Genomic DNA, 23494 nt, shown 5'->3' on the forward strand with positions numbered 1-23494 from the left:
GCACTAATCCTTTGTATGAGAATCTTAGTCTCACGACCTGATCCCCTCCAAAAGGCCCCACCTCCTAAATACCATCACATTGGGGATTGGGTTTCAACACATGAATTCTTGGGGGACACACGCGTTCAGCCTATTGCACTGCTGTCAGTGGATATTCAGTTGTCTCCACCGTTCTGCTGTCCATGTGGAGCTGCAGGGCACGCCCTGCCTCAGGGACCATGTGCAAGACAATCTCTAGGGGTTTAGTCCAGGTATGTAGTTACTATGCATGACCTTTTTTGGAGGGAAATAGAAATACCTCACTGCTGATGGTAAATATCTGAGCCCACAGCACTGAGTCCAAACATTGATATTTATATAATTTATAGTTTAGGCTTGTATTTAAACTGGTTTTAGTTTATCTCTTGTTTTTCAGACAATGGATTTTTTTTTGTGTGTGTGTGTGTTTTTGCCTTTGGATTTTTTTTTTTTTTATTACTCAAAAAAGTTTTATTTATTTATTCATTATTTATTTTAAATTTAGCTCTCTGGTTCTGTATTTGGGCCTTCAGAATGTTCCCAACGATTTTCGGCTCCTCAATAAGGAAAGCACACTTGGTACGGCCACAGACACACTCAGCACTCACAGTACCACAATAGGCCTTGCTGACAGTTTTTTTTTTTTTTTTTTCATTCTAGACAATCTCCTAAGAACTTTGGTTTCACAGCATGAATCCATTTGCCTGGGCACAGGTCACATGCAGATATGAGTGTCTTCCCAGCCTTCTTGGTATAAAGGTAAGCAGTTCTATTATCAGGAGTTCGGGGAAGTCTAGTTTTGTTAGAGGCTGTAGGAAAGCGTATGCCCAATGCAGGACCATTCTGAGGGCTTCCAGACTCCATCCCTGGAAGAGCACAGTGGAGAAGTTTTAAGTTTCACTTTCAAATAAAATATACTAGTTACAAAAATAATGAGTCAATCACTTAACTTGTAAAGTAAAAATCACCCTATAACCTACTCTTTCCATAAGCATGGTTCATAATTTGTTGACTGTCCTTCCAGATTTTTTTACATTTGTACACAAACATGCAAATATTCGAGCATTCCATTTAACACAACCGGGGCCCCCATAGGCATATTCTTCTGTGGCTAGTTTAACAAAAACATTCCATGGACATCTTTTCATGTCAATATGCTCAGATCTGAGCCTTTTTTTTTTTTTTTTTTGACATGGAGTCTCACTCTGTCACTCAGGCTGGAGCGCAGTGGCAAGATCTTGGCTCACTGCAACCTTCACCTCCCAGGATCAAGTGATTCTCCTCCCTCAGCCTCCTGAGTAGCTGGGCCTACAGACATGCACCACCATGCCTGGCTAATTTTTTGTATTTTTAATAGAGACGGGGTTTCACCATGTTGGCCAGGCTGGTCTTGAACTCCTGCCCACCCTCGGCCTCCCAAAGTGTTGAGATTACAGGCGTGAGCCACCGTGCCTGGCGCAAGTCATTTCATTTAATGGCTGGGTAGCATTTGATGGCCCAGGGATAGGATTTATTTAAACATCCTTTTATTGAAGGGCATTTAAATTGTTTTTTTTTCCAAGTTTTTCTTTCAAAAAACAAACCTGTGGACCATTCCGCGTGTCTATATCTTTGTACCCTTGAGGAAGTGTGTCTTTAGCATAGATTTCCAGGAGTGAGATGGCCGGATAGAAAGATATTTCAGATTTTGATAAATACTGCCAAACTGTCCTCCCCCAAAAAGTGATGCCAACGTATGGCTCTGCCAGACGTGTACCAGAGCCAAGCCTGACTCTTAGAAAAACAAAATTATCTGACCTCAACTAGAAATAGCACAGAGGTTTAGAATACAGGGTGCAAACGGGGAAAGAGAGGAGCTGCTGGACAAATCTGCCTCTAGATGTGTTCTATTTGGCCAGCAGTGTTTAAATGCTGGAAAAAGTTAGTTGTTAATATTTCAAAGCAGGAGATTTAAAATCTGGATCTCCTGCCTCTCTTGGAAATTTGCAAGTGGACGAGAGGTGAGTGGTGGCTGCCCCTGGCACATGGGGCAGGGGTCTCTGGGACTGCCGGGCCTCTGTATTTGTCCCTTGAACCACCAGCCCCTGCCTGCGTTTGGGTTTGTGACCTCCAGCAGAGCATACCTAGAATGTTTGCAGGGCTGGGGGTGGAATGGCATAATTTGCTTAGACATGGTAACAGTAGGTTTCTATTTTTATCTTGATCTTTTTTATCTTGCAGTTTTTAAACTGTTGCAGAATGAAATAAAGCCACCAGATTTTTCATAATTTACAGCTTCCTTTCATGTGTGTCTGAGTTGTTTTTATGTTTCTCACTTTTACAAAAGTTTTTTTCCCTTCTGGGAAGTTGGGGCTATCCCACTCCGCAAAGGCCTCCCACAAAGGACAGGTCCCCAAGAGAGAAGAGGGTCGCCATCCAGGTACCAAGTCTGATTCCTGTGCCTCCTCACCTAGGACCATGCCGATTCCTCCAGGCGGAGGTGCCAGTTGGTCAGAGGAGGTGGGGAGGGCCTGATGCCAAAGAGCTTCCTGGGTAAACTGAGGCTCACTGCCATTTTTTTTTTTTTTGGTGGGGGCGGGGACTTGCCTGCCAGGGCAGAAGCCTTCTAGTGGCCCTGAACTGAGAGTGGAGGCAGCTGGGTCTCTCCTTTCTCGCCCTGTCACCCCTCCCTCCAGCCTGCGTTGCAATCGTGTGAGGGACAGGTTGGCGAGGGGATGGTGAAGGTTTGATGTCACCGGCCCAGGGAGCATTTGACCGTTACCATGGGGAGGTCAGGCCAGGGCCAGCTCTTCTCGTATTGACTTTGGTTTCCTTCCTCTTGGGTGTCTTTCACTGATCATCTCACTCTTGTTATTCGGGGCTGTCCTCAAGTTGTAATTTACTTACGCTCAAATATCTCAGCTCTGTATTCTTATTGGAATAAGAGACACTCTTGGGCCCCCACCCTTCACTTCTCCATGGCATGTCTAGGTCTTGGAACATTTTGAAACATGACGGTTATTCCATGAATTAAAAAAAGAGGAAGGAATAGCTGCCACATGTTAAACTCCGCTTCACAAATGAGTCCGTGGAGAAGAGAATGGTATCTTCAAGCTCAGGTAGAGTAATTCTTATCCTACAGCTGACACAAGGGCCAGCACTGAAGGTCAGCAAGGCGAGCCACTCTGACTGGCAGGCAGGTGGCCCCTTCCCTCCGTCCATAGCAGGCCTGAGAGTCACACTGTGGAGGAGAGGGGTAACCTGCCTGCCCTCGTCATCACCAGTATCACCACTGCTTCTCTCTTTAGCCAAGTTTCTCCCCGTGCCCTGCCTTGTGGAGATCTTCCAATGCGTCCTAAGTCTCTTCCCCAAGAAGACGATGTTGGCTGTTAGCTGCCAAGAGGTGGGGGCTGGGAGCTGGGGGCTGGGGTTAGTATCTGTGCATAAGGCCACAGCTGCATTGTGCAGGTGGCTGGGACCTCCAGTTTAAAGAGTTTATTTATAGATCACTGTGTCGAGTTCAGACTCATCTATAAATGTGAAACGCTCATTCCATGCCCAGGCCCATGCCTGGTTTAGAGCAATTGAAATGAAAAACAAATTTAAAAAATTAATTTAAAAATGTCAGCTTTACTTAAAATGATTGACACGCACAATTTTTAAAAAATAGAGGTACTCTGGGCATGCTGTCCCAGTTAGCTGTTGAATTAAGTTGTGCTAATACATAGGTGTTTACCTTTTGGGGTGTGAAAAGGTGGATTAGAGAAGCTGCCCCCATAGGTCTGCTAGCCACCTTTGCTCCTGTTAAATTAGATCTCTTCGAAAAATGTTTAGTTCTCAGCACAGGGCCTGGCCTGCAATGTCAGCCCAGGGCACAGTGTCTGCTTTATCATATACTATTATTAATGCCACACAGGCAGGCCCGCCTCTCTGAAGCTGTGTTGCTGAGGATGAAATGTCAGAATTGAGGCTGCACTCAAGCCAGAGCATATTTCCTGGGTGCTCCGTGTTCACAAATATCAATGTCCGTCAAGTCACAGAGCACTTCCTGACGGTCACCTCAATGGCCTTCTGTGCCGGAGGTGGACATGACCTGAAGGCCCTGCTGCAGCCTCATATGGGCTGTCCCTCCCAGGGAGGACCCGCACCCCAAGACCCCTCCTCTGGCCACAGCCTTTGAGCTGAAGGAGAGTGGTGATGCAGCAGGAGGCATTTTTGTGGGGCTCGTGGTGGTTTTTCAGTGGCTTGATCTGTTGACCAAAACTCTGGAGACATCTCAGATCCCCTTCTGTTACCACAAGAGGGTGTTTTAAAACTACCTTGCAAGTTCTCATAACTAAATACACTTAAATCTCCATTTGCTCTAAAACCAAGGCAGCATGTCACATGCAGAGTGGGCACGGTGCATTTGAAAGGCTGACCTGACAGAGGGTGACCAGCAGCTGCGCACGCAGGACATTTGCCCTCTGTGTGTTCTTGGCTCCCCGACTCAGCCCTCTCGTGGTTTATGGTGAGTGTTTAATGCCCACCTTCACCTCTAGATGTACGGGTGGGACTTCTCTCTCTTGTTTACCTCTGTGTCCCCAGCCGGTGCCTGACAACTAGTAAGTGCCCAACACAAAGTTGTAACAGACTAAATGGATGGGTGCTATTTTATATTTAATGGTTTAGAAATGCTTGTGAATGGAGTTTAAATAAAAAATCAAAATTGATTTAGAGAAGTTGAGCTTGATTATGAAAAAAAAAATGCAACCCTCCTCATACCCCTCATCAAGCCCACACACCCTCAAAAAGGGCGGGAATGCCAAGATGTTAACTGGGCTTGTTTACTGATGGTCAGATTAGGAATGACTTTTTTCCATGTGTTTTGAAAATAATTTTTAATTTTTCCAAACTGTCATCAATATGTATGTGTTGCCTTTATTCCATGGCAAATAAATGCAAAGTAAACAGAAAAATAAAATACTTCACTTTTGCTTTTCTGAATCACAAAAATCCAGTAAGTCGGGTGGGAGAGCAGGGCCCTCAGTGGTGGGGAGCACCTGTCCTAGGTTACCTGCGTTATGTGACTTAGTGGCTGGAGGTGACTTAGGGGATGAATAAATGTATTTTGTTGTGTTTGTTTTGGTCATGCTCTGTAATCAAGTGTGCAGCTTGGAGCAGGCCAGTAAGAAACTCAGCAATGTCAAAAGCGGGCACAGGGATTCCACCAGTGCTGCCTGGCCATGTGCTTGGTCTACTCCATTCATGCAAGTTTGGTTCTTTGTTGTCATGGTGGTTAGTTTTACATGGTTGTGTGGGTCACGGGACACTCCTGGATGTGTCTGTGGGATGTTTCAGGATGAGGTTGGTATTTGAATCAGTGATTCTCTCAGGGAGACCTCCCTTCCCAGTGTGGGTGGTGTCATTCAATCCACTGAGGGCCTGAACAGAACACAAGGCAGAGGAAGGAGGAACTTGCCTCTTCCTACCTCACCATTTTAGCTGGGGCATCTCAACTCATTTTCTCCACCCCTTGGTCTGGGATGTATATCATTAGCTCTTTGGGTTCATTATCCCCTTGGTCTGCGATGTATATCATTAGCTCTTTGTATATCATTATCCCCTTGGTCTGGGATGTATATCATTAGCCTTGGGACTCAGTCTGATTTATACCACTGGCTTCTCTGGGTCTCCAGCTTGTTGATGGCAGATTATGGAGTTTCTCAGGTTCCATAATGTGTGAGCCAATACCTCAGAATAAATCACACATACACGTGCACGCACATGCGTACACGCACATGTACACATATTCACTGTTTCTTTGCGTAGCCTCAGATTTGCAATAGAACATAATGATACACTTGGTGTCTTAGCCACAATCCATTTGGAGTGAAAACCTAAGGCAGACGCAGGGCAGGCGAGGCTCCAAGTTGGGGCTTAGCCCAGGAGGGTTCTTGGTGTCACCCAGGAAAGAATTCATGTGTGAGCTGGAGGTGTTAGATAGCAACTTTTATTGAAGCGGTAGTACACAGCAGCAGCAGAGGGACTGCTCCTCGTAGAGCACGGCTACCCATAGGCAGTGTGCCTGGAGTAGCAGCTCAGGGGCAGTTCAGCAGTCAGATTTAGATCCACTTTTAATTATATGCAAATTAAGGGGAGGATTATGCAGAAATGTCTAGAAAAAGGGTGGCAACTTCCAGGTTATTGCCCTGGAAAGGGATGATAACTTCCAGGTGTTGCCATGGCAATGGTAAACTGACATGGCAGCGGTGGGCGTGTCTTGTGGAGAGGTGTTTAGTCTCTTCCCTGTCTTAGCCAGTGTTTAATCTGGTCTGGAGTCCAAGCCCTGCCTTCAGAGTCAAGTCCCACTGCCTACCTCAAAACTGGATGATGAAGTTTCAAAAATCTGAAGAGAAACAACCCCTGTCAGGCATATTTCATGAATGCCATCAACAGGACCACATTGGATACTACAGCTAAAGTCTTATGGCTGAAGTCCTCAGAGCTTCATGTGCTTCCAAAAGGGCTGTTCCATGGAATTCCTTGGTTCCTCAGGCTGATGGTCTAGAGCTGGTAGTGGAGACAGCTGGGCAGGCTGGCACCCCGTGGGCCTGGGGCTGTGACTTCTGCAGCGCCTTGGCCTCTGCCTATGTGAGCTTGCTTCTCCTCTGTGGAATGCGGGTCGCAGAGCCTGCCCTGCAAGACTGTTAAGAGTCAGCAAGGGGCTCCGCACTCCATGTTTTTCTTACTTCCTTTTCCTTCCTGGATAGGGCGGTATCCACCTCCCTGATTTTAAGAGGTTTCCTTGTCCCCTCTCCTCTGCTCTCTTTTCCTTTCATTTTGAAGTACCTTTATACCTTTTCAGCAAGTTTTCTTATCACCTCCTAATTTTATCCTTTTGGGCTTAGGGATATCTTAACAGAATTTCCTGGATCAGCTGTTTCTTTTAAGACATAAAAAATGGCAAATTAAATTACATTTATTTAGTACCTACTGTGTGCCTTTGCCTGTAATATGTATACCAGTGAGAAATAGAAAAGAATTAGAAGCTGATGCTGATATGGTTTGGCTCTCTGTCCCCACCCAGATCTTATCTTGCAGCTCCCATAAATCCCACGTGTGTGGGAGGGACCCGGTGGTAGATGATTGAATCAGGAGCGTGGGTCTTTCCTGTGCTGTTCTCGTGAGAGTGAATGGGTCTCACGAGATCTGATGGTTTTAAAAACAGGAGTTTCCCTGCACAGTTTCTCCATTTGCCTGCTGCCATTCATGTAAGACGTGACTTGCTCCTCCTTGCCTTCCGCCATGATTGTGAGGCTTCCCCTGCCATGTGGAACCCATAAGTCCAATTAAATCTCTTTCTTTTGTAAATTGCCCAGTCTTGGGTATGTCTTTATCAGCAGTGTGAAAATGGACCAATACAGATGCTTTTCAAAAAAAGGGTTTACTTTTTTATTTTCTTTACCATAGTACCTGAAATTAATAACATTTTAATAAATCTTTGTTTCAATAGAATCTTGTCTATACCTAATACTGTTACCATTATAACCACCACCACCACCACCACCATCCCACCACCATCAGCTCCACCATCATCACCACTGGTACTGCTAAAGCTGCTGTCACCACCACTGCTGCCACTATCACCAGTACTGCCAGCACTACCACTAACACCACCATCACTACCACCGTCACTACCACCATGACTACTAATATCACCATTACTGCCGTCACTACCAATGGCACCACCATCACCACTACCATGAATACTGACAACACCATCATGGCCACTGCTACCAGTACTAGCACCATCACCATCACCACCATCATTACAATTATATCACCATCAATGGTCATCACCACTACTATTACCATTATCAGCACCATCACCTATATCAACATTACCATCACCTCCATCACCACCACCAACACCATCAGTGTAACATTACTACTATCACTACCACCACCACCAAGATCACTGCCATCACCATCACTACCAGCACTAACACCATCACCACTATCACCACCACCACTACCACTAACACCACTGTCACCACTGTCACTTTTACCCCAGTCCCAACCTCACCGTCACCATCATCATCTCTGCTACAATCACTCACCACCACCACAATGATCATCACCACCTCTGTTGCCATCACAACCACTACCATCTCCTCCATCATAATCTCCATCACCACCAGCAGCAGCATCCTCACCACCCTCATCCCACATGTGGACCACACTCAGAGCAGAGGTTTTCAGATTACACTTGTGAAACCCTCTTCAGTCTGGGGCATGCCTCATGATTTGTTTCTCATATTGCAGTTTCTCATAAAATTCCACCTGAAGAAAGAGTTCCGGACCTTAAAGACTCCTTTAAAACCCTGCCCGCACAGTGCTTCATCACACTTTCTCCCACTTGTACGTGGGGAGCATTTGTGAAGATGTAAATGTGCTGTCTGAGGAGGGTGCACAGTGAAGGGGGAAGCACCGCAGATTTGTTTCATTAGAGGGCAGGGTCACCTTGGGTGCCATGGGGAGAGGCCGGGCTCCACACTCCTGGGCTGGCTTCACAGAAGGAAGCTGGAAGGAAGTGAAAGGGGGAGAGAAACTGGAAGGCAGCAGAGTCAAATATTGTTTTTATTTCCAAGGCACATTAAGGATGAGATGGGTTAGTCTAAGTTTAGGAAGAGCAGTAGAGGAGGCTGTGAGATTTTTGCAGGGCTCAGTGTGAGGACAGGCATTCCCCACCAGCCTGCAGCCCCCTGCCGGGTGGCTCCACCTGATGCCAGGGCCAGGCGGGCTCTCCTGGGAGACTTCTCTTTCCACACTTATTTCTGGCCCATCTCATCTTTGCAGGCAATGGCATGAGTTTTGTCTTTTTTGGATCAGAAGTGTCAGAGAGCATTATTGGATAATTCTGTCCCTTTAGATTTTACCCTCTGGGGAAGAAGACATATTAATACTTTCACTAGATACATATCATGCTTTGTTAAATCCAGCACTGAAACAGGCCTGAGATGTACAAACAGGTCCAGTACTAATGACACTTCCTTCGTTTATTTACTCAACAATGATTTCTTTGCCCGACTCTGTCAGATGTGGAGACACTGTGAGGCCAGCTTGGCTTTTCCAGTGTTCCAGAAGCTAGCTGAAGTTTGCTTCTCTTTCCTGCTCTGAGGGGCAACTAGATGGGAGTAGGGGTAGGAATGGGGAACCTGAGGCAGGAGAGGGGTGTATTATGAGAGAACCAGGCTCCAAGGAAGACTTCTGGGGCGCGAGCTGACATGCCTGCCGGTGGGCAGGTGGTGCTGGGCACAGAGGGCCAGCTGTGAGGCAGAGGAGAGTGGGGGCTGCAGGGAATGTGGAACACATGCCCATCTCAATGGAACAAAACACTGAGGTCCAGCCAAGTTTTGCCATGAGAAAAGTTGGGCCTATTGTTGCCAGATTTTCTGATCTTCTTTTTTCCAAGAGAAGCTGGAATCTAAACTTTATAAATGCAAAAATACCTCATTTTTAAATGTCGATAACTCCTTGCATTAATAAAAATTACAATGCCATGAGGTCAAACAAACACATCTGGGAACAGTATCTGGTCTCCAGATAGCCAGTTTGCCTTCTCTGTTCTATCCGGTAAAGGATTTCCAGTCTCCAAGTGAACATACAGAAAAAAATATTGGAGTATCTATGGCTAAAGAAGACTTATTTAGCAAAGAACTGTTTTCCCTCCATTGGCATAGTTTTGAGAATCTGTTGGGGAAGAGCCCTGGTTTGAGATGGTTCTGGTGGGCTGGGATGTTCAAGGCCCCTTTCCTGGGGCCAGGAAGCAGTTTGTGGTCAGATCACTGGTGGTGGGGTGAGGGGACCTGGATTTTAAGCATGACCAATGCTAATCAATCATTCCTTCCCCAGCCACCCGTTTATTACCTGTGAAATGAGAGAAATGAATTGGGCTTGGAATTTCAAAATGAGTATGTGTGTGTGTGTTTTTAATATTCTTACTCAAAACTACTCAAAGCTCAAAAAAAAAAAAAAAAAAGAAAAAAAAAAAAAGAAAATGCAGCGAAAGAAGCAGATGAGAGAAGATCATCTGCAGTTTAGGGTAAGGGAGGGTCTGCAGCCTCGTGCCTCCACCTCCCTAGGCCCTGGAAGAGTGTGCCAACCCTTGGCCTGTCTTTTCCAGATCCTTTGTGTTGAATCTATTTTTCTTCATGCTCGTCTCAGAGCCAAACTTTTGGGGACATAAGTTTGGTCAGATGCCTTTAAGGAGGAGAACTTGGCCAGAGCAGATTCTCACTCTAAAAAAGTATAGTGGAAAATCCAGACCTCAAGGCATTTTATGCGCCAAAACATAAAGCGTATTTTCCTGGTGAGTTGGAACTCCCACTTCTACTAAGAAAAGAAATATAGCCTAAAGGAATCTTCAGAAATAGGAGATACTGTCTTGAAGTAAGCATGGGTCCAGGTACTGCTTGGCTACCGTTAGTTAGTGAAAGATCACAATTTCAGTCCTTAGGACGCTGATGGAAAAATCGAGATGGATTACGTCCTGCCAGCGCATGGGACCCTAGGGAGTGATGGATGTCATCTGTCTAGTTCCTCCTGCTGTGTGTTTCGCCTTCATAAGAGCCGCGACCACCAACAATGATGTGGAGTGTGGAGACTACACTTTGGAAGGGTGGAAAGAGCCAGCAGAGGGAGATGGCATTTGGAATGACTTAATGCCGTGTTCTGAGGCAGCATTCTCACAAGGGTGCTGTCTGTCACTCAGTAAACATGCACGTTTGTGGAACTAAAATCCAAGCAAAGAGCCTCTGAACAGTTGTAATGGAGATGATAACAGCTATCTTGAGCTGCAGATATATTATCTCATTGAGTCTTCATAATGACCCTTTGAACAAATAATTTGACAGATGTCACAGATGAGACTCCAGGATCACAGAGCAGCAGAAGTGGCGGGTTGGAGCCCTTCACCCCTGTCTGTTTTCCAGACCATGCTTAACCCCATTGATGTTCGAAAGAAGCCAGTTCCTGCCTGTCCCACTGATGTCTAGGATTTGCGAAGGGCCCTGGGCATCCTTGTCCTTAGTGCTGCCTACAGAAGCCTTGCTTCCTTGGGGATGAATGTGGAGTCAAAACATAGCTGAGCTGGCCTCCAAGGTGGCTGCCCTGCCCTTGCTGCTGGTTCTAGGAGAGTCTGTGGTTTGCTCCGTTCCTGGCTGAGATTCATAGAGGTTCCTGGTTTGGCCTCTCGGTTTCACCTTCTCTGGCAGGTTCTGGGTTGACTCAGAAGCTGAGTGTCAGGCTGTGAGCAATGGTCTAACTGCCCGGGTGCTGTTCTGCAGGAGAAAAATGCAAAAATGCAAAACAGAGTCCACCCTTTGCTTCCTAAGGGTCCTCTGGGACCTGGCATGTCTTGGAGCTGCAGGAGGTAGCCATATGAGCGACATGGGCTCTCTAGGTGCCAGAGCCGGGAGGAAGGAGAGCTAGGTACTGGTGGGGAGAGGGCCTGGGTCCTACTGGGGGCTCCTGGCACCCACAGTCTGACTGGGATGTGAGGAAAGGAAGAAGCTCTGGACAGGGCAAGAAGGGGTTTCCTGGGGCAAGAGGAACCCAAGAAAGGAAGCCAGAGGGCAGGAGGGTCGGTGGCTTGGGGCCTCATCACAGCCTGGATTTGGGGGATGGGTGCACAGCACAAGTCCCATCCAGCAGCTTGTGTCTGCAATTCAAAGCTGGTCTGGGTTTAAGCCTCAGATGTTGCTCTCAGGCCAAAAATACATAATGATTTTCACAAATGAAATAAAGCGAGGCTTAGGCATTATTATCTTTGAAAAGAGATGTTTTTCTCTCCCTCTTCATCCCTTCTTCAGGCACCCTTCCCAAATTACAGTGAAAATCATCTCTGTCCAGGGCTTTGCACAGAGGTTACATGCATTGCCAGGAAGTGCAGTGTGAATCACATCTACTGGCAAAATCTGAGTCTCCGGCCCTGTGATTTTTTTTTTTTTTTTGTAGAATGCATGCCACTAACAGAACTCTAAGAGAGGACTGCAGGGTTTCTGAGTTGAGATAGGCCTTGGAGATCACCACCTCAATTCCCTTATTTTATAGAAGAGCCCTGGGAGACTGGCAGGGTGGGGACAATGGCTATGGCCGCTTAGTCAGCTACTGGTGCAGACCAGGCAAGGTCTGCGATTGGAGTCATGGCTGTGCTATTTACTAGTTATGTCATCTTGGGAAACCCACCTGACCGCTCTAAAACTCGTCTCTCTCAAGTGCAAAATGAGAACAAGAATGTCATCTACTGTAGCATTTTGGTGAGAATTCAGTGAGTAGAAGCAAGTTCAATCTGTCTGACTCCTCTATCATTAGTGGTTTCCATGCCTTACTCATTTAAACCATTAGTTACTTCTATTTCTAGGTTTATGATTCAATTAAACGAATGTTTATTTCACCCATACTATGCTTCCAGTAATTAGGCAAACATATGACAAATTGAAGGCCTTAGCTCCACCCTCTGGAAACCTCCATATGGAGGGAACGGTTGAAGGGATGGCAGGGGTGTGGCACTGAGTGTTGAGGGTTGGAGAATGACTGCACCTCAGGGCACGGGAGGTGCCAGGGAAGGAGGCTGGGAAGGAATCATCCTCGCGGCGGGAGATCCAGGAGAAGGGGGTAGGCATGAAAGCAGGAGAGAGATCTGAGATGCAGGAGGTGCCAGGGGTCTGAGGAGTGAGTAGATGTGTGGGTTTTCTGTCCACTGACCTTGACTCCATCAATTTCATAAGCGAGAATACTAGTAGGAAGGGACTGGGGGAGGAAGAAGCTGAAAGAGACAGGGCACATGTGCCCTCATGCCACTGGGTCAAGATCTGTTGGATTATCCCAGGGGAACGAGGCCCGGTGGGGCTAGCCTGGAAGCTTACACCCTAGACAGGCACCCGGTGGTAAGAAGACCCAGGCAGGGAACCCACAGAGGTGGCCTTGTATACTCAGGAGTAAGAAGCTGGCTCTGCCACTCACTCTCTATATGGCCCTAAGTAATCTCTTTGCCTTCTTTGAGTCCAGTTTCCTCCTCTGTAAACTGGGCCACTAATAGCACTGGTGTCATAGGGTGCTGAAAGGATCAATGGGGAAATATATGGAACTGACTTAGGCCCATGCAGAAGAAATGTTGAATACATGTTTGCCATTAGTTTTGAGGCTTTGGTCTTCTCATATTTAAAAAGGAAGATGGCAATAGCTTTTCTGCTCTGGAAAAAAAAAAATGAGACAGGGTAATGTGTGTGAAAGTAATTTGGAAATGAAAATGTGTAATGTAGTATTATTGTTGGAGGAGCCTTCAGTTCACTTTCGTTGAGGAGGTCAAGGGAACATTAGGGACATGGGGAATTTTATGTGTTGAGTTAGGAGAACAAGCTAGAGAATCACATGCTGGGTTTCAAAAGGAAAAATGGTCTTAAATAAAACTGTGTGTTTTCCCAGTGAATTTGTGGAAAGAACATAAAATCCCCCATTACTGGTCTCTGTTTTAATGCAAGAAAGGGAAACTTTATTGAAAGGGCCCGTCGACCGTATCAACAATGTGTGAGTAACATCGGTGAGCGTAGGAAGGAATCATCTAGGGCAAACTTAACTTTCAAAATGGGCCTAGTGTGGTGGCTCACGACTGTAATCCCAGTGCTTTGGGAGGCTGAGGTGGGAGGATCGCTTGAGCCCAAGAGTTTGAGGCTGCAGTGAGGCACGGTTGTGCCACTGCAGTCCAGCCTGGGTGACAGAGCAAGACTCTCGAGGAAAATAAATAAATAAATAAATAAAAAGGAGAGTAGGCCCTTTGAGTCCCAAATCAATTGCCTAAGTATGCTACCTTATAAGGTGGTCTATTAAACCTTTGTGAAATGATCATGCTAGCACTGTTGGTCCGGCACACACTGCTAAAGGGGTTCCCACGTGTTCTGCCCCATATATTATTGATGATGGGCTTTTCGGAATTGTGTTTCAAAATATTTCCATTTGAGCATGATGCCTTATGCTGTGTGAACCCTTTATTTAGGGGAAGGAGAGAGAAGTGCATTTTGAGTTTCTCATCATGTATTTTCAACCCGCTGCAGGCTAGATTATCTGCCCCTCAGTATTAAAATTACGAGGTTTCAACCCCTCTTGATGATCTATTAACAATCCGGTACCATGTGGAACCCAATCAGGAAGCCTCTGAGCTGGAGAAAGTGTGTGGTTATTGTTACTGATTGCATCAAAAGACGGGCATGTGATCAGGGAGAAGCTGGTGAGGAGGAAAGGCGAGGCTCCTTCCAGGGCCTGGGAGGGGTGAAGGGCATGTCCGTCCAGCACGGATTCTCTGGCATCAACTGGGTGTCCCACACCTCAGTTCAATTCTGATGTTAATTACCCAGAGTTGGCACAGACCCGACAGGTGAAGGGGCTTGGCAAGACTGCCCTCACTTCAGGCACCAGTTGTAAGCCCCGGGTCTCCAGGCTACTCACACTTCTGTCCCACTTGGCTACAAATTTGAGGGTTCCCATGACCTCCATTCTGGTTGGATGATTTGCTTGAATGACTCACAGAGCTCAGGAATGTGCTACAGGTTACAATTACAGTTTTAATATAATGGATATAAATGAGCAGCCAGGTGGAGAGATGCAGGGCAGCCAGGTCTGGGGCAGGGGTGGGGGCGGGGACAGTGGCAGGTGCAGGAGCTTCTGCCCCGCTGGAGTCAGGGTACTGCATCTTCCCAGAGCGTCAATTATGTTCACCAGCCAGGAAGCCCCCAAGCCTCACTGTTGCAGTGTTTGTCTGGGGTTTCGCTAAGTAGGCATGCATGATGAAATCTTTGGCATGTGATTGAGCTCAATTTTCAGCTCCCTCTGCTCCCTGGAGATCAGGGCGTGGGGCTGAAATCTCCAACTCTCTAATCACATGCTTGGCCTTTCTGACATGGCCAGCCTCTCCCTTGAAACTATGCGAGGGCCACCTCCTTTGTGCAAACTCAGGTAGGAGTTATATAAGGGGCTGTTTCTGAATAACAAAGCACACTGGAATCACTCAGGAAATGCGAAGGGTTTGTGAAGCTCTGTGCCAGAAACCAGGGGCAAAGACAAACAGGTATTTTGATGAGATCACAGCACAACTTTGCTCATCTCAGAGTCCTGGCTTCAGATCCTGGCTTCCTCCTTGCTGCGAGAGGCTCTGCCCTCTCAGAACCTGATATGCTTCCTGAGTAAGGTGAGGGGACTGACAGGACCTGCCTCTCAGGGTTGTTGTCCAAATTCAGTGGATAAGGCTGCGAAAGGCTTGATGGGAGATCAAGAAATGGCAGGATTCAGGATGGCAGTGATGCTGCGGTGAGGGGTACGCACAAACGCCACACTGTGGATACAGACCCCAGACAGTCCTTAAAGTTCTCAACACGTAAGGCTAGGACAGATAACTTGGTCAACATTTGGAATTTACTGTTGTTGTTGTTGTTTTGTTTTGTTTTTGAATCAGAGTCTTGCTCTGTTGCCCAGGCTGGAGTGCAGTGGCACAATCTCGGCTCACTGCAGCCTCTACCTCCTGGGCTCAAGAGATTCTCCTGCCTCAGCTTCCTGAGTAGCTGGGATTACAGGTGCATGCCACCATGCTCTGCTAATTTTTGTATTTTTAGTAGAGACAGGGTTTCACCATGTTGGCCAGGCTGGTCTTGAACTCCTGACCTCATGTGGTCCAACCGCCTCAGCCTCCCAAAGTGCTGGGATTACAGGCATGAGCCACTGTGCCCGGCCTTGGAATTTACTGTTTTGAGAGAAGGTCTTGCTTGAAGATCCAAATAGTTTAAAAATTGATGAGAAGGATAGTTGCTGATGCTAAGACTGAGCCCTAATTAGCTATGGAGGAAACATGGGCATTTTAGGGACCACTCTCTTGAAGGTTAGTGGTCAGAACCACTAATCTTTCGGTTCTGAGAGGAAAGGCCTCTCCAAACACCTCATGTCCAGGACTGTGAGTGATACATCCTAGTCTGAACAGCCCATGAGTTTGACCTGATGGCCTTTCCTTTTTTTTATTTTTTATTTTTTGAAACAGGGTCTTGCTCTGTTGCCCAGGCTGGAGTGCAGTGGTGCAATCATGGCTTGCTTCAGCTTCAACTTCCTGGGCTCAGGTTATCCTCCCACCCCAACCTCCCGAGTAGCTGGGATTACAGGCATGCACCACCATGCCTGGTTAATTTTTGTATTTTTTTTTTGTAGAGATAGGGTTTCATCATGTCTCCCAGGATGGTCTCAAACTCCTGAACCTGAGCCATCCGCCCACCTTGGCCTCCCAAAGTTGATGGCTTTTCTTGAGCCATCAACTTGATTTTCATTGTCTTTATTATACTCATTGTTTCTCAGGAAAAGAAATGAGCTGTGAAAACACTTTACCATATTGCAGTCTTAGAAGCTTGGTTGGTAATTGTGATCAGAAGTATCTCTTGGATATAAAGTACATGCCGAGTTGAACCAGGTTTCCTTCCGCTTCACTATCTGGAGTGTTCCAGAAGCAGGCTGACAGATGGGGGTTCCCGTGAGTATTCCTGGGCAGTCTCACTGCTGAGACCCTCGGCATGAGACCTCCAGCTGTTGAAAGTGAAGCACAGTGATAGGCCTCAGGCAGCCTGGTCACAGGGAGAGCATGGGGCATGAGGAGGTACGACTTCCAATCCCAGCTGTGCCTACGCGTGTCTGAGCACCCTTGGGAAACTCATTTCCAATTCTTGGGCCTTGGTTTCCTCATTATAAAGTGAAAAGATTCGACCAGATTCCATGCATCTTTTTGCCCCCAGCTGTCACGGTGCATAGCATCAATGGTCCTAGCACAGCCGGCACTTCCGGAGCTGTTACCGAGCATTGACTCCGTGGCAGGCCCTGTGCTAACACTTTCCATACTGTGTCTCACTGCCCCCTCCCAGAAAGCAGGACCCGTATCATCCTTATTTGTCGGGTGGGGAAATCGAGGCTCAGAGGTTGAGCGACTTGTTTTAGGGTCTCAGCTGGTCACTCGGGAGCTGGGTTAGAATCCAGTTGTGCCTGAGTCCACCGAATGAAAGCATTATTGGGAAGTGGCTTTATTAACACTGAGCCCCAGCGGAAAGGTCAGAGTGGATACGGTGTAAGACACCTGGAAAGCTTAAGGAGCGAGAGCTAGAGAGACGGAGAGAGAAACTAGACACACACACACACACAGAAAGAGAGAGAGAGAGAGAGAGAGAGAGAGAGAGAGAAATCTCCGATTTCCTCCGTAACAGTCCCACACCCTTCTCTGCCCTGGCTCAGGGCTAGCCATGACTGTCGTGGCTGCTTTCTGGCCAGCAGAAATGGATACCTTGTCACCCGGGAGCGGCAGTGGGTGATGGCACTCCATGAAGAAACCTTTGCCCTCTGGCTGGTAATAAAATAAGGAAAGCTTCAAGTAAGGTGACACAGAACAGAAGTAAGAATCACGGCAAGGTTATCCTGAGAAAGGCAGAGCAGGTCTGTGTGTCAGCTGTGGGAGGACGGAGTCCTGGCGCTTGCTAACCTGCCCGGCTTGTCCGCCTGGAGTTATCATGAAGGCAGGAGGGAGGATGTTGAGCGGGAGGGGAATTGAAACCATTTGGTCTTGGGGCTGAGATTGTGTTTTACGTATTTGGCAAAGACATTTTCAGTCATTACCTGGATTAACCCTTGCAGGGAGCACAAAGAACAAACCCACGAATGTGGTCCTTTGCTGTGGAAAGACGAGGCACTCCAGGAGCAGGCACACTCCCTTTGCACGCCTACCCCAGCAGAGGAGTGGAGACCCTACTTGAGGCCCAGGGCCTCACAGAGCTCCGTTAAGGACACCCAGACATCGTCTTGCCTTTTCAACAGATGACAATACTGTGTCCCCGCAGCTGGAAGGTGGGCTGCAAGTGTGATGGTTGCAGAAGAGGCTGCTCTCCTGTTTGCCTCTCTGGCTGGCTTTCTGCCTTGTCTTGTGTTTCCCCAAAACAGAACCCCCTTTCTGCCCCCACACATATTCTACCTCCTCACCAACAATAAAAACAAACCCAACTGGGAATGGTTGTACTTTGAGGCTCTGTAGGAAGGTTTGGGTCAGAACTGCCTACTCCATGTGGAACTCTGAGTGCCTTCAGGGAGGTGGCAGGCCCAGGGTGTCCTAGCTGTGGCAGGGCTGAGAATATCAAGCCCATTGCGGGGGCACTAGTAATGCCAGCAGCACACACCGTAGCAATTGACAGTGACTTAAAAAGTGAAAAATGGAAATAATACGTTCCCAGAGCAAGACTCTTGGGGGAGTGATTTATCCATAGCATGGTCAATAAGCATCAATAGACGAAAGGGAAACTTTTGGGTAGAGTTTTTTTTTATTTTAATTTTAATTATTTTCTATTTTTAATTTTTTTTTAAAGAAATCTGATCTTTAATACAATCTGAAAAACTCTTCAACTGAAGACCCTCTGGGACTGAGGGGCTTGTAAAACTCTGTTAAGAGTCTCCCCAGTTACATTCTCGGATTTTCTTTTTTCTTTTCTCTCTTTTGGAACAAAGCCTTTAAAGTTTTTATGATTTGTAACATATATTGATCAGATGTGGGTAAAAATCTCAAAACCGTTCCCTCGGGTTAACTGTCTTGCTTATCTTTCCTTTCTGAAAAATGAAACTGTGCATACCAAAAGGTTGGGGCAAAATAAATAAGAGTGATATTTCAGAGAAAAACCCAATGAAGAATGAAAAACCCAAGGCTGACAGCCAGTGTCTGCAGAGGAGGAAACAGAGCAGATACTGACCATGAAGTAGCATCTGTGGCCTGTGGGCTGCTCTAGAAATTGAGTGGAGTGGTCTGAGGCCGGTCACCAAGGGTGCTGCGGCTGGATTAGCAGAGAGCACATCTGTGTGTGTTCTGGGCATTATTTTCTTTTAATTAAGCTGAGGAATTACCTGCATCTTTATTGACAGAGAAACACTGAAACATTATTGTCGAACAGAAATAAATGCCAGAGCTCTGGTCTCTTTCTTTGGAGGTGGTGGGGTTGGTGGGTGAGAGGCAGCTGAGGGTGGGCTGTGCAGGCTTGTTAATAGGGAGAAGCATCACCCGGTAGGGGCCTTCTTCCCACAGCACAGCCATCTGATGCCATTTCTTGGCTACACACTAAAATGTATGACTGGTGCTCTGCGCTAGTCACTGAGCTAGGCTTGGTGTGTGAATTTATTTAAACCTCACAACAGCCCTGTAAATAGATCTAACTATCCTGGCGCTACAGGTGAGAAAAATGAAGTTCAGAAATGCTGAGCAGCCTCTTTGAGGCCCTGCAGCCTGTGATCAGTGAAGGTGGGATGAGGCTTAGGTGGGCTCTCTCTTCCCCTGCTGGGGTTGGCCTGCACAGAGCTCCCCTATCCACAACCTCTCTGTTTTTAAGGCAGGGTCTTCGAAGCCAAACTGAGCGCAGGCAGCCAAGCAGCTGTTCAGCCCTCAGGCTGTGATTCTGCAGTTGTCTCAAGAACTTGATGTGTGCCTGGGTCACCAATACCAGAACAGAGGATGTGGGCAGAAGGCCCAAGGGTGAGAATGCAACTTGCCTTCCTTTTCTTTTTTTAGGATTCAAGGGAGTGGGGGGCTAGAGTTTTTCCAGTGTGGGAGGAAGGTGTTGGGCTCTAAACTAGATTGTGAACATGGAAACTCTGTAGGAGTATGAATATCAGAATGAAATATCATGATTAATAGAACTATTAGAAACCGGAACAATTATTTTGTCCTTGGCTTGCATTTTTTGGACAACATTTTCCATTTACACAAAAGTTTGTATTGCAATGGATGAGACCTGAAATTTTGTAGAATGATCTGGAAAGAAGTATGCAGAGCCGTATTCCCTTCCCTGGAAGGCGATCCTTGAGGCAACAGCATCCTTCCACTTAGGCACGGCACCAACAGGCCCACACACTTAGCAACCACATTATCCATTTGTTATTTCTTTTTAGTCTCAGCGGTATTGGTATAGTGGTTTTTGAAGGAGTTGACTCCATCGGTTGTAAACAGAGAGGGGACTGTGGATGACTTGAGAGGGGCATGAATGGATTGTGTGCTAGAAAATAATGGGCTTGTTAACCGTGACCCAGCTGATCTATAACACATTCCAAATTGTGCATTCACTTCTTTGCCAAGATTGGAAGCTGATATTTACAAATCCCCATAAATGATAAAGATGTGGTTCAAAAGAAGCAGCCATGCTGTACCTCAATGCAGACCTTCCCAGTGTGGACCGGTTCAGGGTCCAGTGCGTTAGGATGGGATCACTGGGCTAGTGTACGTCTGTGCTCCCACATTCCAGCCCTCAGACGCAGCAAGGAATACTCACGGGAGCCCCCATCTGTCAGCCTGCTTCTGGAACACTCCAGATAGTGAGGAGGGAGGACAGAGGGAAGGATCTCAGCAGTGCCAGCTCAGGGTACAGCTCTCCTGAAGTGCTGATGTGCTGCTTCTGAAGGCGAGTGCCAAGTGACTTCCAGGGGCTGTGGCATCATCGGGAGGCCACCATCCTACAGGCACTGCCTGGAGTAATGGCTAGAAACCCAATACAGATGGTTTTCTTGACTGACAAGTGTGCCCTTGAGACATTGTCACTAAAGGGAAAACCTTTTTGCTAGGGCCCATTGTCATTCAGTTTTATAGAATAAAGAGCAGGACTTGAGCCTGGGATTGAATCAGACTTTCCATAGCATGTGTGGACCTCTTGAAAAGAACATCATTTATAGTTGAAATTTTGTGTTTGTTGTCATTTCTGTAAAAATTTGAGGTTAGTCTTTTTATTAGCCATGTGATATCTCTGGGGTGGAATCAAACAGCGTCCCAGCGTTTTCCTCTGGAAGGCACATTTTACCTTCTAGGTGCATGGATTTTGTGCATTGGATTTGAATTCCCTAAGAATATTTCTCCAGAAATGAACCCAGTCTTGCAGAAACTGCCTTTGGAAATATGCAGAGGCAATCTGGGTCTGTGTTAGTAGGAGGTGGTATCTTGCAGAGGTGGAGAGCACAGGCCAAATGCCAGCTCCGCTATTAACCAGCAGCGGGAGCTTGTCAAGGTGTCTACAGTTTTGTACTTTAATATCCTCATCTGTCAAATGGAATGATGATACTAAACTACGCTTCATAGGCTTGTTGTGAGGATTAAACAAGTTAATACATATCAAGGGCGTAGAGCACATCCTGACACATGGCATGCACTCAACTGTGCTTGTTAGCAGTGCTGCTGAAGGAGCTATGAGTTCTGACATACAGGAGAATTGTGTGCTGGACTTCCAGTACTGCACACTTGCCTTCTGAAATCTGCCTAATATTGTTCCCTGGTCATCTTCAGAGATACTTTTTTTTTCCCAGTCAGCTCTGTGCAAGCACATTTCTTCCTTTTGTGCTATCAGGAAGGAATTGAAGATGGTTCAAAACTATGAGAGGAGGCAAGTCAGCCTTTCTAAATGTCTCTCTCTCATACTCAGAATAGCAGCTGCTCCATTTCAGCAAGACGAAGCACTTGATTCCTGGAAAATGTGATAAGAGAGTAATCCGGCCTTGCTTTTTGACTTTGCTTGCAGATTCTGCTCAGACTCACTCTCACCTGGACTGCTTTTTATGTACACTTCTTCTGGCAGTTTCTGGATGACCTCTCTTGCCTTGCCTTCCAAACGCCTTCTTTGGTAAAACTTTTGACATACACAATGAACAGTGCACACACCATGATGAATTATTACATAATCAACATGCTTGTCTATATCCCACCTAAATACAGATATTGAACATTGCAAGCACTCAATACGCTTCCTCATGCCTCCTCATAAGCATTACTTCCTTCAACATTAGCCAGTATCCTGACTTTTCTCACAGTAGATTAATTTTTGGGTGTTTTAAAACTATGTATAAATGTAACTGCATGGTTTCATTCTTTTGAGCTTGGCTTCTTTTGCTTAATATTCTGCCTGTGAGATTCCTCCACATTGTTGACAGTAGTAGCGCTTTCTTTTCCATTGTTGTATAGGGCTCCATTGTATAAATTTTATCCATACATTTGATTTATTCATCCACTCTTTTTTAATGGACATTCGGGTTGTTTTCAGTTTTTGACTACCATGAATAATGCTACTATGAACATGCCTTTTGGTGACTACATGTAGGCATTTCTGTTGAGTCTGTGCCTAGGAGTGGAACTGATGAGTCATAAGGCATGCAACTGTTCAGCTTCAGTAAATGCTGTCTAATAGTTGTCAAAAGTGCTTGAACCAACTTATATTCTACTAGCAGTATATGAGTATTCCTTTGCTGAACATCCTCACCAACACTTGGTATTATTAGTTTATTTTCTGGAGTGTGTCTAGTAGTATCTCATTGTGGCCTCAATTGTATTTCTTTGATGATTAATAATGTCCTGTACATTTTCATATTTTTTTTTTGCCATTTGGATATCTCCTTTTTTGAAGGGCCTATTTACATTATTTGCTCAATTTTTAAATTGGGTTATCAGACCTTGTCTGATTTATAGATGTTCTTTATATATCCTGTATAGGAATCCCTTGTTGGATACCTATGCTACGGTTACTTTGTCCTACTAGATTATTTGCTTTTTTGCTTTCTGAATAGTGTCTTTTTTCCTCCCCCAACCTCATCAATAACCTCTAATTTATCTTCTGTCTCTATAAATGTAACTATTATTTGTTCTTTTGTTCCGTTTTTTTTTTTTTTTTTTTTTTTTTTTTTTTTTTTTCTGAGATGGAGTTTTGCTCTTGTTGCCCAGGCTGGAGTGCAATGGCACAATCTCAGCTCACCACAACCTCCACCTCCCAGGTTCAAGCAATTCTCCTGCCTCAGCCTCCCAAATAGCTGGGATAATAGAGATGCACCACCACGCCCGGCTAATTCTGTATTTTTAGTAGAGATGGGGTTTCTCCACGTTGGTCAGGCTGGTCTCAAATTCCAGACCTCAGGTGATCCACCTGCCTCGGACTCCCAAAGTGCTGGGTTTACAGATGTGAGCCACCACACCTGGCCTTGTTTCTGTTTTTTAAACTTAGTATCATGTCTTCAAGGTTTACCCATGTTGTAGCATGTATTAAAACTTCATTCCTTTTTGTGGCTGAATAATATTCCATTGTATGTGTACAACTTATTTTATTCACTCATTTGTCTGTTGATGAGCAATTAAGTTGTTTGTAACTTTTGGCTATTGTGAATAATGCTGCAATGAACATTGACATAAAAATATCTGTTCAAGTTTCTGTTTTTAATTCCTTTTGATTTATACCTAGGATTGAATTGCTGGATCATATGGTAATTTAATGTTTAGCTTTTTGAGAAACTGCCAAACTGCTTTTATAGTAGCTGGAGCTCTTTACATTCCCACCAGAAATGTATGAGAGTTCCAACTCTCCACAGCTTCACCAATGATTATCTTCCTTAGCATTTTTTTTTTAAATAAAAACTATCTTAAAGGTTGTAAAGTGGTATCTCA

The 23494-nt window shown here is 45.9% G+C and overlaps 1 protein-coding gene across 2 annotated transcripts in view; it reads left to right on the forward strand.

Annotated features, from left to right (window-relative positions):
- Nucleotides 1-1865: 1865 nt before the first annotated feature.
- Nucleotides 1866-23494, forward strand: part of LOC105471806 (myb-like protein A) — a 504277-nt gene continuing 482648 nt past the window's right edge. The window contains exon 1 of one of the 2 annotated variants that reach the window (XR_011611998.1): nucleotides 1866-2018. The gene's annotated coding sequence lies outside the window, so the exon portion shown is untranslated. Of the gene's footprint in view, nucleotides 2019-4236; nucleotides 4508-23494 lie in introns of those variants that run through there. The other variant, XR_011611999.1, reaches the window with a different exon arrangement.

The sequence above is a fragment of the Macaca nemestrina genome, chromosome 13 (assembly GCF_043159975.1).
Source record: "Macaca nemestrina isolate mMacNem1 chromosome 13, mMacNem.hap1, whole genome shotgun sequence".
NCBI classification, from domain to species: domain Eukaryota; kingdom Metazoa; phylum Chordata; class Mammalia; order Primates; family Cercopithecidae; genus Macaca; species Macaca nemestrina.